We start from the raw sequence: 16,484 nt of genomic DNA, 5'->3' as shown, positions 1-16,484 counted from the left end.
TCGGTTAAGAACTAAACATTAGTTTAAAGCTTTGATCAGTCCACGCATTATAGTTTTAAAATGTAGTCTTTCCTTTAGCATAGTGTAGCCGTAAGTATTGACGTGAATTCATCTTATAAGATTTGGTATTCACATTGTTTTATAGATTAAGTTTTGACGTTGTTGGTCTTACTCGTTTGGTAGCTTTAGGTTAGTATAATATATTATTTATTTGATGGTTAGTCTAGATGTATTTAGCTCATGTCTTTCATTATGTGAGTGTAGTTTTATTTTCTTGAATTAACGGTTAGCTTAGTCATTTTAGATTTAATTAGTTTTTTTTATCAAGTTTTATGATAATTAATTTAGCCACATGACTTTCTTTAGCATATAGTCAGTTTCTTTCTTATTTCGATTCAGATTAGTTGTTTTATATTTGTTACTTAGTTTGTTAGGTAGTTTCCCTAATTCTTCTTTTAGTAATTTATTATTAGTTAGTTTAGACCTGTGTTTTTGCTGAATTTTTAATGAATTAAATCTTAGATCTTGTTTAGTTTGCTCTATTTTTGCTGTGTTTTGTTTTTTATTCTTGCAGGAAAGCATTTGAGCATGTGGTGAAGCCCTTTTCGTGCCCTAAAAGTACCCTCTGAGGTCCCCTCAAGCTCTCAGAAGTGCCCTAAAAAAATCAAAAGTTCAAGAAAATAAGCATTTCCTAAAGAGGGAAACATAAAGGGAGGCAAATCAATTCAAGAAGGAAACAAAAGACTCAAGCACTGAAGATCTTTTATTTTATTTTTAGATTAGGATTTTCTTTATTTAATTCATTGAGTTTGTAATAAAGCCACTTAATTATTATTTTTATTTGTTTAAGCCCTCTGCAGGGGGCAACACTCTCTTGGTTATTTAATTAATTTATTTTTTATTTTTGGCAATAAAGCATAGTTTAGATTGTGTGTCAAATACAAAGTATTTCTCATTCCTTGAGATCAACCCAGACTCCACCACTCGTGCGAGTCAGTTTTTATTATTTGGTATCGGGATTTTACACTTGTTTTCCTTAAAATTATTATTTTAAAAAATATTTTCATAAAACTCACACCAAGCCCCATTTAGAAGGGACTACAAATGAGGGGCGTCAACCCCTAGAGCCCCTATATAAACTTAAAAAAGAAAGAAAGAAAGAGAAAGAAGGAAAGGAAAAGAGGGAAAGAGAGAGAGAAGAAGAAGAAGAAGAAGAAGAAGAAGAAGAAGGAGGAGGAGGATTCACCCTCCTTCAACCATTCGATGCTTTCTCCAACCTTTTTCAAAGTTCAAGAATAAGGTACGATTCTTCTTTTGGATTCATATGGGGAAAAAAAACCTAAATCAGGTTTAGAAAATATTTTCTTAGGAAACCATGAATCTGGTTCATTTTTCCATGTTTAAATTAGGAAAAAAATGATGTAGATTCATAGTTTTGGGGTACAGTCAGATCTGGACCATGCCATGTACGGTCAGATTTGGATCGATCAGACCATTGAGATAGACAAATTTGTCCCATCATATATGTTGCCAAATCTGTACAGATTTGATGATGCAAGCAATGCAGGGGATATGAATATATGTATATACCTATATATATGTGTGTATACTATTGTAAATATGTGTTTCAGATGGTTTGGATCCCCTTGAAAATTTTGTTTTTGAATCTGTAGTTCTATTTACTGTTCACACAGGTCTTGTAGTGTTGATTTGCAAAAAAGAAAATATATTTGGGCAGACTTGTAGCCTGTTAGGCCCAGCCGACCGGTGTTCGGTTGGGCAAAGATGCAGCCTATGACCCCAACCGAACTTGGTTCGAATGAGCAGATAAAAAAAATAAAATAAAAAATAAAAAAAGTAAAATACATATATGGGGCCCTGCCGACTGTCAACTAAGCAATCTTCAGACTGAGCATGCCCAGTTGACTGTCTGCTGGGCAAGTATCAAGTCAAAAGACCAGCCGACTGTCGACTGTGCAGTTCTCTAAACTATCAATAAAAAAAATATAATATGTAAATTAAAACAAAAAAGAAAAAAAAATTATATGATATATGTTGTTGGGCCAGCCCAGCCGGCTGTCAGCTGGGTACCCAAGTGACTGGCTGGGCCCAACCGACTGTCAGCTGGGCAACACAATCAACAAAACAATATATATATATATATATATATATATATATATATATATATATATATATATATATATATATATATATATATATATATGAAAAAAAGATGGAAAACTAGATAGATTGCAATGAAAAGAAAAATATAACTATATATATGTTCAGATTTACGTGTAATGAAAGTTCAATTTACAGATTTACATCTTTATGCCAAGATTTATACACATGTTTAGATTTACATAAATGTTCAAAATTTAATGTATTGAGTATTTATGATCAAGCATAGTTTAATATGAAAATTTTATATGATTATCTAGATTCTCATATATAAAGTGCTTACGTTGTTTTCAGATTTACATATGTTAGATCTTTAGCTTTTATGCATGTGAATGTATAGACTTATGCATGTAATGAAAACATAAATCATGAAATTTATATTGTTGTTGCACTTAAATAATTACATGCATGTTTACATATTGTGCATGAGACAAATCATGAAAAAAATAATATATTTGCCAGCATGTGATAGTAGGCATATGTGAAATAGCTATATATGTGCATTCTCATTTTGGTTGCATGTATATGCATTGGTGAGCATGATGAATGATTTCATATATGCATATTCATGGGGATTTTGCATAAGGTGCATCAGTGGTCAAAAGTAAACCGCTTTAGCCAGTGTGGGCCATGAGCCAGGGGTGCTCTATATTTTGTTATATGTATTGAAAAAATTGATTTGACATTAATTGAATTAATTGCACTGTTCATATTATAACAGGTTATGGTTCTGAGCTGTGTTTTTCATGCTGATTTGCAAAACATATTTTGGTGTTATGTTTTGCATGTTGAATAACAAGACGAATGTTGAGAAATAAATCATTCTTTAATAAAAAGATAAAAAGAAAAATAATGTACTTAATACTTTTTTCAGATATCCCTTCCACAGTGCAGAACTCTTGGACTTCGGTTTTGAAAAATTGTGAGGATACTAAAACTCCGTGTGCAATTGTTCTCCTGAACCCAACTAGGTGGTTTACCTCCTGATCACAGTTTTAGAGAGATTTTGACACTTTGCTTGAGAGTGGTATGTAGACACAACTGTTGTTATTGGTATACCAAGAAAGTGGCATCAGTAGATGTCGATTTTTCTGGTGTCCTGACATTAGATGTTGATTTTTAATATTCTGATGGATAGTGTTGATTCCTGATATTGGTCGACGGCTAAGTGTGAAACGCAATAATAAAATACAATTATGTGTTAAGATACAACTAAGAATCTAACTTGAACTCGAAACTTGTTGTGCCCATTTTAAATATGTGCGGGTTTTAATAAATAGTAAAATTAAAATTATGTGCATTTAATAAGGACATGCATACAAAAGAAAACTCTAATAAAAGATAATAAGTTATTCCTGCGTATGCATTGATATCATGCATATTCCTCTTCTATATTAGACCGTGCATCTTTATCTGTACTTTTGATTGTGATATATTGTTGTTGCATGATAATTGTTCTCTAATGCATGAATGGTTATTGGAATTATAAAATTATTGTTGTTATATTCCTCTAAAATGTTGCATGAACTTGATTTATATTCTTCTTGCTTATTTGATTCATTAGCAAAATTAGTACGCATAATATATAATTCTGACATCGTATATTTTATGTTTTTCACAACCTTTGATGCCTAGTGATGAGACATACTGCTATAGAGAGCTACGAGGACAACGTGACTACTTGACATTCTACTATGGGACAAAGTGACTCTATATTTTGCTTTACTTATTATTCTTAAACTTTATTGATTGGTGAATAAAGTTATTTTGGTTTGGATAATGGTGGTGTAAGATCTCTTGTGGTTGTTGATGTGTTATAATTGTAAGGTTTGTTTCCACAATTGTTTAAAAAAAATCACTTTTCTATGGGTATGAGTTGGGATCGTTATAACTATATATATATATATATATATATATATATATATATATATATAGAGAGAGAGAGAGAGAGAGAGAGGTATATGATACTTTTTGTACCTACCGAGCTTGAATAGGGGTTTTCAGGCTGTTTTTTAAAACTTGACCCTATAGATGTGTTCAACATGATTGATTTACTAGGAAATCACACTTGGGTCATGTTTAAAAATTTGATTTTTTAAGCATTGAATATTTTTTTAAATGGTAGACCGTTGATTTTTTATTCTTATAAAAATTTAACTTGGTGTTGGAATCAGATGATCCAAAAGTCGATTCCCACAAAATAAATCATGTAGATCACATATGTATGGTTAGCTTTTATAAAAAATAGAAACAATCTTTCCAAAGCTCGATACGCACAAAAAACATCAGGCACCTACCCCTTGCCTATTCTCTCTCTCTCTCTCTCTCTCTATATATATATATATATATATATATATATATATATATATATATATAAGATCCTTGAAATATGTAAACCTCAAAAACTTGTAAAACCCTTGGACTACTAACGACCTTCTGATCAACTCAGATCAGATGACCCTCATTTTATTAGGGTTACCCGATGTTAGGGGTCACATCCCTTCTTGTGATTTTGAGACTCTCACCTCTCTCCCTCACAACACTTCCAAACCCTCATCGTCCACCATCTTCATAGAGCATACATGGCCCTCTCTTTGAAGCCACAACTAGGGGTGGGCAACTGCTCGATAAGCCGAGCGGCTCGATGTGCCAACTTGACTCGGCTCGCCATGGGCCAAGTTTGGGCTAAGATTTTATGCTTAGGACTGTTAGGTATCGGGCCAACCCACAAGCTGCTAGGTCGGCCTGATGGGCCTGAGTTATTTATTAAAATTTTTAATAAAAAAACATTTTAAAATTAACTATTGCATAGTAGCTTGGTTACTATTACTATTTACCTAATTAGTTGCATTAATTTCATGGAAACTAAAAAGATAATTAGTTAGGTATACGAGAAGTTGAGATTATTACTATTTACAAATGAATTTGGTTCCGACCTGCTTCACAATGACCAGTTGGGCCAACGGGTCATGCCATGGGCAGCTCTTTAAGTTTAACTTGAGCCCATTATGAACCGGGCAAAAATTCTGCTTGTTAGTAAATGGTCTGAGCCATTTTTGGGTAGGGCCGCCGCACTTAAAGCCTGATGGACCTAGCTCTAAACGAGCCCAGACCGTGCTGATGCCCACCCCACAAACAACCATGGATGGGCATGTTCATGCATGGATTTATGCATTGAGGAGAGAGGTGGGCCCACTCTCTCTCTCCAATGCATGAACTGCCCAGTAATGGGCCTATCCAAATTAGGCATATTTGAATATGCCTTATTTGGATAAACATGCAAAGTAGTTACCGTTCCATCTAAGGATGGAAAGTCGGTAGTATCTTGATCATGCTGGGAAATGGCTACCCAGGAGGCATAGTGTTCCAGCATCTCTCCTTTATTATGGAGTGGCTTTCATTCAATAGGTATCAAGATCAAGAAAAAGAAAAAGAAAAAGAAAAATATTGAATAGAACCCCCCTGAAGAAGGTCTTCTGCCAATCTCAGCTCTCTGCTTATTTTCTCTCTCTTCATGTGCACACTACAGGGTTCTTCGACCCCTTCAGTGGTATCCGAGCCATACCTATAGTGTGCTTATCCTTTGCTCATCAGTCATCGTTTGGAGTTGCATGTCATCACTCAGAGCCACTGACTGCTGATCATATAAACCCACTGAAAATCAAAATAGGAAAACGAATAACAGTTAGTATCTTGTTTTTTTGTTTTGTTTTGAGGTTTTCATCAATAAATTGGGCACCCTCTTGCCATTTTTTTTTTGGTAAATAAAAAAACAATCAAAACAAGCTTTTGTTTTGGTTAGCAGGTGTTGGAGAGCCAATCCCTGTTAGACGCCTACAATGGAAAACCCCCTCCATCGGGTGGCTGTAGGCATCTGAGGCAGAGGAATACCCTGTTCGAATGGTTGTCAGTGTCTCCTACCCACTTCAGAGGAGCATGCATACCCCTGCTTCTTGACTTAAAGTAGAGGAGGTAAAACCCATTCCATGAACTAGAACACAAAAATAAAATAAAAACTAAATAATAACAATAAAGGTTTACCTCTTTTTTGTGGTCAGACATCTTTTTTCTGAAAGGAAGAAAAACCATTTACACCCAAGTGGTGGTTGCTGCTCTTTTACAGAGAAACAAAGAGGAGGAATAACCCCCTCTGTGGGCGTCTTTCTTTTTACACTGAAAAAAAAAAACAAGCAGAAGGTTACTGGACTCTAACACCCCTGTTTTTTGCAACAAAAGAAAAAAAACACAAGAAGGGAGGAACAAAACCCCTCACCTTCCTCTTCTTTGACGTTGGATCTCGGTCGCTGAAGACCCTTTTTCCTTTAATTGCCGGCGTCAGGGGTGAACCACCTTTTTTTCTTTGTTTTTTCGACATTAAGAGCGGGAAACAAAGCAACCAAGGTCGATCAGAGGTGGTCTTCCATAACCCATCCTTCGATCTATCGGATTTCGATCGTCTAAGACACAGAGGAGCAGCGAGACTGGAAGCAACACTGGTGAACCAAACTGGACAAGGATTTTTTTTCTTTTTGGACATTTGGGTTTCGTCAAATGGACTTTGTCAGTTTTATACCTTTTTTGTTAAGGTGAAATTATGGGTACACCCTTTACCTTTTTTATAAATTTTTGTTATATCCCTTTGCAGTTCATTTACTATTCTGACCTTAGTTATTTTTGTTAATCCCAATTTTATCCTACTTCACAAATTTATTTTATTGCCCTCTGTTTATTTTGTATTTATAACTATACTCCTTATTTTATAAAATAGGGGCCTCAATTTTTAGTAAATTTCAGAAAGAGACCTATACATAGAAAAATACCCATGATAGACTCCTATATTTCTATAAATTTTAAGAAAGTCCCATGGATCTTTCTCATTAACTTAGAAAGTTATATTTATTCTTTTTAAAGGTTATATTTTTCTATTTTTATAGAACCATCCCCTCACTTTTTTTTAAATTGCAGAAAAGTGGTTAGTATATGTAGTTTGCCTCATAAAGCCATGCTTTCGACTGAAATAAGTTAGGATTTGATTGTTTTTCATATTTTTATATATTTACATGATAAAATATGTCTGATATAATATATTTCTTGGTTATGAACATGATATTTTATGAGTTCATGGCTAATGTTGTGATATTTATTCTTTTGTTGAATGTTGAACATACTTTTATCACTCTTTGCCAACATAAAATACTTAAAACGAGAAACATGTCCAGTAGGGTATGTATAACAGAGTTAGCCAAAATTGATAAACTGAATGAAATTAATTTTCATTTTTGAAAGAGGAGGATTCTTCTTGTTTTGACCTTAAAAAGCATCGAGAATGCCCTCAACATTGAAATGAGAGACCCTATTGATAAAGCTTCAGAAGCAGACAAAGATGCTTACATCAAATATAAAAAGAATAAATGTTAGCCAAAATAATCATGCTCACATATATGGATAGTGATCAAATAAGGGTATTCGAGGATTACCCTACTACAAAATCGATGTTTGAATCCAGCTCAAAGAAATATAATACTACCTCAGAAATCCATATTCAATTGCTCTTGGAGCAATACAATTCATGTAAGATGCAAGAAAATAACAATGTGGTTGACCATGTGAATAAATTGTTGATAATGGCAAAATACTTAGTTATAATTGAGAATGCTATTCCTGATTGTATCCAGATATCCACTATTCTGCATAGCTTTTCATCTTTATAGAAGATTATTTAAACTGCCCTTAGGTTGAACTCTAAAAACTTGACATTAGAAGAGCTACCAACTCATTTGAAAATTGAGCAACAACATATGCAACAAGACAAGAAGAGAGAATTACATTTTGCCAAAGATGCTCCTAGCAGCATCCATAGTCCTTCCAGACACCCACATTTCAAAAGAAAGTCTTTTAAAAATAATAAATTTGATAAGAAAAATGGTCCAATATTCTCCAAGTCACATACAGTTGCCTCTCAAGTGAAGTGTTTCAAGTGTGAAAAACTTGGGCACTTCAAGATTGCTGGAGTCACCCGAACAACAACAACATGAACAACAAAAATGGCAGGTAAAAGGAGAGGTGTGATATAATCTGTGTGATATCAAAGTGCTCATTTGCAGACCAAACACTGATGGTGGGTGAATTCTAGAGTGACACAACATATAGTCAAGAGAAAAGAGTGAATAGTGGAGTATAAACCTGAAGAACATCGTGTCTACATGGGGAACAACACTTACTTTGATGTTATGGGTATTAAAACTTACTGTATTGAAACCCCAAGAAACAATGTTTTGTTATCAAATGTCTTGTTTGTACCATCCTATGATCATCGCAAATTTTTTCCTCTCTTGGTGTTCTTTCTCTTCCTTCTCTTTTCCTTTCCAACCTCTATTTCTTCCTTTTTGAAGGGAGAAAAATAAAAGACAGAAAAGAAGAGAGGAGGAACTCTTTTGCGATCTCACTTGACCTTAATTTGAAAAGATATTTAAAAAAATTACTCGCCTCCATTTTGAAAATATTACGGGAAAAATTAGGAGACGGGATTCGCTCGTCGGTACGAGGTTCGACCGTTCCTGACGCCTTTACCAGGGGTAATCAAACCAATGATCAAATTTGTGTTGTTTTGCTTTGCTAGAAGATTATCTAAGAATTTATTCTAAGCCTAAATCCATGAAGAATCATGCTTGTGCAATGCAAAGATGTATGCTCTTTTTGAAAAAAATGACTTGGAAATCTCCAAGTGTTTCTGAGATGAATTTGATAATAGAGTGAAGAAATGGCTTCTGAATGGTTGAATCTAACTTAGAACTTGAGATAGATCAGGAAAGATATTTTGAAGTTCTAAGTTTTTTTTTTAAAATAATCAGAGTTTGGAAAAATAAATCTTTGGATTCGAAAAGAATGATTTGAAGCTGAGATAGAAGAAAAGGGAATGAAGTTTCAAAGTTAGAAATGGACTTTGAATTTTGAACCTGGATTTAGGAGAGGAAATGAATATTTGAAATGGAATTGAATTCCAAATTCGAAATTTGAAATCAGGATGGGACTTGAGAAATCCAAATTGAGTTTGAAAAATAGAATTGGATTTAAGGGATCTAGATGGGATATGAAAATGGAATTGGTTTTTGGAATTTGGGAATCAAGATAAACTTGGATTTGAAATCTAGCATCTTAAATGGATTTGGATCCGAAGTTTGAAATCCAAGAGGAAGTTGAATTCTGGATTTAGAATCCTAAATGGGAATTAGATCTAAAATCTGAGATCCAATGATGAAGTTGAATTTTGGATCCTAAATGGAATTGGATACAGGATCTGGAATCCAATATGGAATTTGGATCTGAAGTCTGGGATAAAAAATGAAGTTGGATTCGAATTCTGGAATCCTAAATGGGATTGGATCCGAAATCTGGAATGGAATTTGGATATGAAGTCTGAGATCCAAAATGAAGTGGGATTCGAATTCTGGAATCCTAAATGGGGTTGGATATGAAGTCTGAGATCCAAGATGAAGTTGAATTCTGGATCCTAAATGGAATTGGATCCAAGATCTGGAATCCAAGATGGAATTTGGATATGAAGTCTCAGATCCAAAAGTGGAAATTGCATTTGGAAATCTGGATCCAAGTTGGGATTGGGTTCTAACTTTGGATTTGGATTTTGAAAGTCTAAATGGGACTTTTGAAGATGGGTCTGGGTTTTGAAAACCCAGATTGAATTTTAAAATTTTAGAAAAGAATCGAATTTTGAGATGTTTGTTTTTAAAATTTTGAAATTGAATCTTGAAAACGAATTTGGAATTTCAAAGTTGATTTGAACTTTGGAATTTGATTAGAATTAGAATTTGAATTTGAATTTTGAATGTACAAATGAATTTCAAAGCCAAATTGGAATTTGAATTTGAAGTTCGAATTTGGAATCAGAAGATGAATCAGGGATTTCAAAGTTAAATTGAACTTTGAAATTGATTTTGAGATATTCATTTGAACTTGAATTTGAATCTTGAAAAAGTGAATTTGGAATTTCAAAGTTGATTTGAACTTTGAAATTTGATTTGAATTGGAATTTGAAATTTTGAATATAAAATGAATTTGAAATTTCAAAGTCAATTTGGACCTTGAAATCGAATTTTGAGTCTTGAAAATGAGATAGAATTTGGATTTGAATCTATAAATAAGGATTGATTTGAGAAATGAAGAAGATACTCAAAACCACTTGGATTTTTTAAAAGAAATTTTGAAAATATGATGCAATTCTATCCTAAATGATGAATGAATTTAAAGAATTTTGAAATTGGATTTGAAAATCTTATTTCATTCTTTAAGTAAATTAAAATAAGATTGAAGATATGATACATCCCTGACTATGGTCATTGAATGTATTATATAATAATCATATTTGAATTCAGATGAAGAGTAAAACATATTTTTGTGCTTTTATAGAATTTAAAATGAAACTAACTTTCAATATATCCTGACTATGGCCATTGATATATATTTTGAGTTAATTTTAAGTCAAACTCTGATAAAAGAAGAAAATATTAAAACTATGATGATTTTTAGAAAGAGATCCAGTGTGAATCCAATGTTATTCCATAAAACATGAAAATTCTAAGTTTTGTTCACATCCTGACTATGGCCATTGATGTAAATCATTAACTTAGGATTTAATCACCTCCTATTAGAATGGTGCACGTGCCATTCGTGCGCCCATTTGTAAAATTTTGCAATAAAGGGGAAAATGATATGAAAACAAGCGATTTATGACATTTATATGCTCATTCATTCTATCTAAGACTGAAAATGTAAAGAATTCTCATTAATAGCTAGCTTATTACAATGAAAATTGACATGATAGAATCCATATCTAAGAGGGAAATCAACATTTTCCAGAGATTCCTGCAAAACACTTGGTTAGTATGAAAGCAGAGGAGAATTGCACATGTCACATTGATCTCAAAGATGCAGATGGTGAGATGCTCACATGTCACGATATTTATGATTTAAAGTGTGGAAAGATGAAAAGAGATATATATACCTATATACATACATGTATATACATGCATATATATATATATATATATATATATATATATATATATATATATATATATATATATACATATGGCATATATGCAACATAGGTGGATGATAGCTAGCGAGATAGAGGAGGTGTAGGTGGCAGTTGGAGGGGCTATAGATGTGAATGTTACAGAAAAATGAGTGCAGAAAACTGATTTGCAGCAGCTCATGATAGTGGTGTTATCATGTGTTGGAGCTGGAAGATGATTGATGTTGTGAAGGGTAAGTAGAGGGCTAGTTGCACAGTGTGGCTGGGGTAATACACAATGGAGTGTTTTGCAGCAACTATACATGATGTGAGATGATATGAATAAGTGAGGCAATAAGGTATGCTCAGGCTGCTGCAAACAGCACTGTAGCAGTAAAATGGTAAGTAGCTCTTGGGTGAAAATATGAATGTAAAAGATGATGGTGGGTGCAGCAGTGAAGCAACAGAGAAGGATATGAAAATGCTAAAGCTTGTGGAAGTACTGAGACAATCTGCTATATGTAAACAACCGTGATAGATATACAGCTACGTGACATCTGGGAGGGTGATGGAGATATGGTGGAGTGATGATATGGAAATGCAGGTTGTGCTGAATGTGATCCCCTTTATATGTGAGGTACTGTGGCTGCTGACAAATTGGGAAGTATAAGTTAGCAAAAGATGGATAACAATGAACATATGCAAGTGCTTGAAAAATATCAATAAAAGAAAGTTATCCCATGCATACGATACCAACAAAATCCCCTTTGTGATTTCCTAAAATCATGACCATAGCTCACAATAGATCCTATAGAACACACTTGTTGCTAAACAAAGGGATGCATATACTTACGCCAGACTAAGGAGTCATTGAAACAACAAGAATAATGTTGCAGCTAAATCAACTAACTGTTTCAAATTTAGCAAGAGAAATGTCCTAAGATTTATATAAATTAAAATTTTCATAGCATTTCTAGGTCATGATATCAGCAATAAAAGAATGAGGATGATGATACATGAAAGATAAAAAAAATGATAGGATGTTGTGTACAGGTATGTTGTTTGCCAGATGAAGGCAACGTGGGCATCGAGATGGCAAGACACAGTGAAAAATGAGGTGTTAATGAGGCAAAATGTAAGTGATTGTGAAGAAAATGAAGATGGTGGAGATATGATGAAATGAAATGAGCATGGTGAACGTGTATATAATAACTGAAACTATGTAGACTAAGTCTAACCCAGGTATTATATCTAACATACAGAACAAACAGGAAAGAGAAAGAAAAGAAGAGAAGAAAGGAAGAAAAAAAAGAAAAGAAAAGAAAAGAAGAGAAAAATATATATATGTCCAAGATGCATAGATAAAGTGTTGTTTACATTGTGTTAACAACTTAACATTGGGTCCCTCCTTCCTGTTTCTAAACATCCTTCGCCGTAAATGGATCAAATGAAGTTCACCAAAAGATGATGCTTCTCCCAGAAGATGGAACACCTTAGTAGGTCATAAGCTTACCTTTTGTGCATTTCATCCCCTCCACCAACAGACTTCTAAAAGCCTTGGGATATCATTTTTTTGAATACAGGGGATCATTTGGGTCAATGATCATCCGATTTGTTAGCACAACCTAGTAACTCATGATTGGTATGCCTGGAAGTTCAGCAATCCACTTTCCTTTTACTGTCCCGAGTGATGATATTACAACAAATTTGAACTCAGATGGCAAGATGATTACAAACAAAAGACCCTCAGAAGGATTGATTGAAGCCAAATCGCCTATGTCATTAAGAATCTCTCATTGATCATTAATGAAGCAAGTTCTGAGTTGAAATGGATTGGCAGGATACAAAAAAATGCCTAAATTATGATAACAAAATAATCAAATTATTGAATCACAAAATCAAGAATGCGTGGAATGAAGGTAAACAGAAAATACACTACAGAAAAATGACGATGCTGAACGACACCCAGATAACAAGAATGTATGCAGAATGAAGTATGGTATTCCAGCTATAACTAAGAAGCGCTGAGATAAAAAAAATGATGGATCGAGGATTTTCCATACCCCTAATTCCTCCTTTTTTTTTCTTGAATGGATACCCCTTTTTATTATGATATGTCTTAGTACGATACTGACCTGTTCATCAAGACGTTCCCAGAGTAAAGGACTTATAGGAGCAAACAATAAATTCATAGATTCCCAAAATGGGCAGCCTCACTCTATGGCAGAACCACCTGTTTCAATGTCATCAAGGGATGAAGGCGTGAACAGATGCAGGGGGTGCTCTAGCATTATATAAATGCGATGGATGATCAGAAGAGCAGTAGATTGTATGATCACTGAAATTCTCGATCTCTCGTCGCGGGTGATGATAAAAGAAGGAAGGATATTAACTAAAAGAAAAGAAATGATCAAATCATGAAAATAAAAAGAATGATAGAAGCGATCAATGACCTCCGAATTCCCAAAAAAAAAATACATGAGATGCCAGATATACCTGTTATGCTGAGCAAAACCCAGAACTCAGGGTTAATAAGCCAGATGACAATAATTCACAGAAAAAATAGAAGATCAATTGAAGTTTCCCATCGGATGAACCCGATCTGATACTAGATTAGATCAAACATTATCACGGAAATCATCTTGAAAATGCAAAATCGAGAGGGTAAATAAATGAGCGGATACAATTACATAGATGAAGGGAAAGAAATGGTAGCATATCAAAGCGTAGAGCAAAAAAAAAAGTGAAAATAGAGAAAACGCTATAATGAATTACCAGTGATATTGGATTTAAACTGTGTGAACAGAGGTTAGCATTTACATGATCAGAAGAAATTTAAAAAATTATAAAAAATAAAAAATAAAAAATAAATGGATAAACTGAAGACAAATGTCGGAATCGCTCATTTTTTTACTATTGCACAAGGATGTGTGGAAATTGCTATAGGCAATTCCACGCTACCTATGGTGCGTTAATGGAGTAAAATAGAAAAAAAAAAGAACGGGGAAATTAATGAAGAAAAAATCAGAACGAAGGTTGAATAGCATCTTACCTGATTGCTTTGGGTCTTGAGGGAGAGAGCTCCCTCTTCTACCGTGGGAATTCTCTTATGTTGAAGGAGAAGGGGGAAGGCACCAGGGGAGGAAAAAACACTATAGAGAGACTCCCTAGCTCCTTTTTGCTTGAGGCACCTTGGAAGAGGGAGAGAAGACGATTATAAACAATGGAAGGGGGTGAAAAAATGGATTGTAATGGATGATTGCCAAAATGGATGCCAAAGAGGGGAGCCGGGCCTCCTGTTTTATAACAGGAGGCCGTTAGGCCTTCTTCGACATCGGCCCTTCTGATTTAAAATATTTATAAAAAGGGGGTTCCTTTCAAGATTTTTCTAAAAAGTGGTTCTTCATAAAACGATTTTCAAAAGGGGTTTTTAGAAAAAGAACATTTTCAAAAAGGAGGTTCTCAAAACTATTTTTTTCTTTTCTATTTTTTTGTTCTTTTCTTCATTTTCTATATTTTTTGGGTAATTTTTGATATAAAGTTCTAAAACTAAGGATTTTTTTTAAACTAAATTTACAAATATTAAAAAAAAAGGTTTTTCTGAGAGTTTGAGGTTATTTTGGGGAAATTTCTTCAGAAAAATGGGTTTTGGGTCCAGGTTTTGAGAAAATGTTTGAGTTTTGAACCTGAAATCGAGGAATACAACACGATGGATCCAAACGGATACCGGACGAACTGTCTGAGCCTTTCAAAAAGTTATTTTGGTAATTTTGAGAATTTGATTTAAAATTGGATAACGAAGCTCAGATTTGGATTTTGACAATAGATCTGGATCCAAAATCGAGTCAGATATATAAAATGAATTTAATTTCAGAAGAATCTGAGAAATAAACTGGAATTTAGATTTAAAACTGATTTAATTACTCAGAAAATGGGGTCAGGGGCAAAAAGGGGATATTTACAAAATTTTAAAAATTTTGGGGTGTTCACAGATGCCCCTCTTTGCTACTAAGCTTGTTAAAAACCGAGCTTAGTGGGAAAGATAACACTCCAAATTTTGAAAATGCCCTAGTCAGCAGATTTGAACTGGGTGTGGAAGAATTATGGCTTCTTAGGCTTAATACCTTATCCTGAATGGCTTTGGGAAGACAAAATCCTCGAAAATGACATGACTGAATAATAGAAGAGGAAATCGTGATGGGACTTTGGGCGAAGATCCCGAAATGATGAAAGATAAGAATTTTAATCAAGTCTTATAGATGAGACAAATTTTTTTTTTGGAATGACTCAGGTTTAGCCCTTAACCTGGATGGGACGAAGATATATCAAGATGAATTGAATAAGGAAAGTAATACATGAAGACCTTGATGGGACATTTTTGAGAGAAATGTCTCGTGAGATGAAACTCAAATATGATCCTATTCTGAATAGATATACAAAACATGCATTCATCGATGGGAAGAACTATGATGGGACTTGAAGAAAACACCTCGTCAAAACGAAGAACCTCGTCAGAACGAGACTCAGGTTTAACCCAAACCTGAAAAAGGAAGATACCTTGAAGGGCGAGGTTCAGGCTTAACCCTTAACCTGAAGGAGACGACCAAATGGAATCCTCGAATGAAGAAACCATAATGGGACCTTCGGAGTTTGGACGAACAAATCCTAAAGGGGTTTGCGAAAAGAGGAAGATGGGGTTCCCTAAAGCTTGGAAAAAGGGATGATTTTGAGTGTTTCATAGCTTTTGAAATTAATGACCTCTCACAGAAAATTCAGGTTTGACCCTTAACCTGAGTGGGGACGACCATACAGAATTCTCAAATGGAGAAACCGTGATGGGACAGGAAGAGATACCTCTCCTGACTGAGGCAACTCTTCTGAAGATATAACCAACGCTAGGTTGCATCAAAATGGATATTGAATATTTATTTTATTCTTGGAATAGCTAGAAAATTTTGCCTATAAGATAAAATTGTAGTTGACTCAAACGCTTGAAAATGTGCACGTATGTGCAAAAGACATTCCCTCTTTTACCTAGAGTATTTCTTCCAACGAGGTTAGCTCCTCGGTCTTTAAGAGTCAAATTCAAAATTTTAGCGCTGATGATTTTCTTCAAGGAAGCTATCCATTTCTTTGATATAAGAAGAAAAGAAATATTCTCAATTTCATAAAATCAAGTAGCGAAAAGATATTGATAAAAGAATTTCGCATAAGAAAAGATGACTTCTTGCAATTTTGGCAGTTTGATATCTGGGTGTTTTTCCATGATGAT

Source organism: Nuphar pumila, chromosome 3 (genome assembly GCF_984573655.1).
Source record: "Nuphar pumila chromosome 3, dmNupPumi1.hap1.1, whole genome shotgun sequence".
Taxonomy (NCBI): Eukaryota; Viridiplantae; Streptophyta; class Magnoliopsida; order Nymphaeales; family Nymphaeaceae; genus Nuphar; species Nuphar pumila.
The sequence above is the reverse complement of the archived record's forward strand: the minus strand, read 5'-3'. Positions refer to the sequence as shown.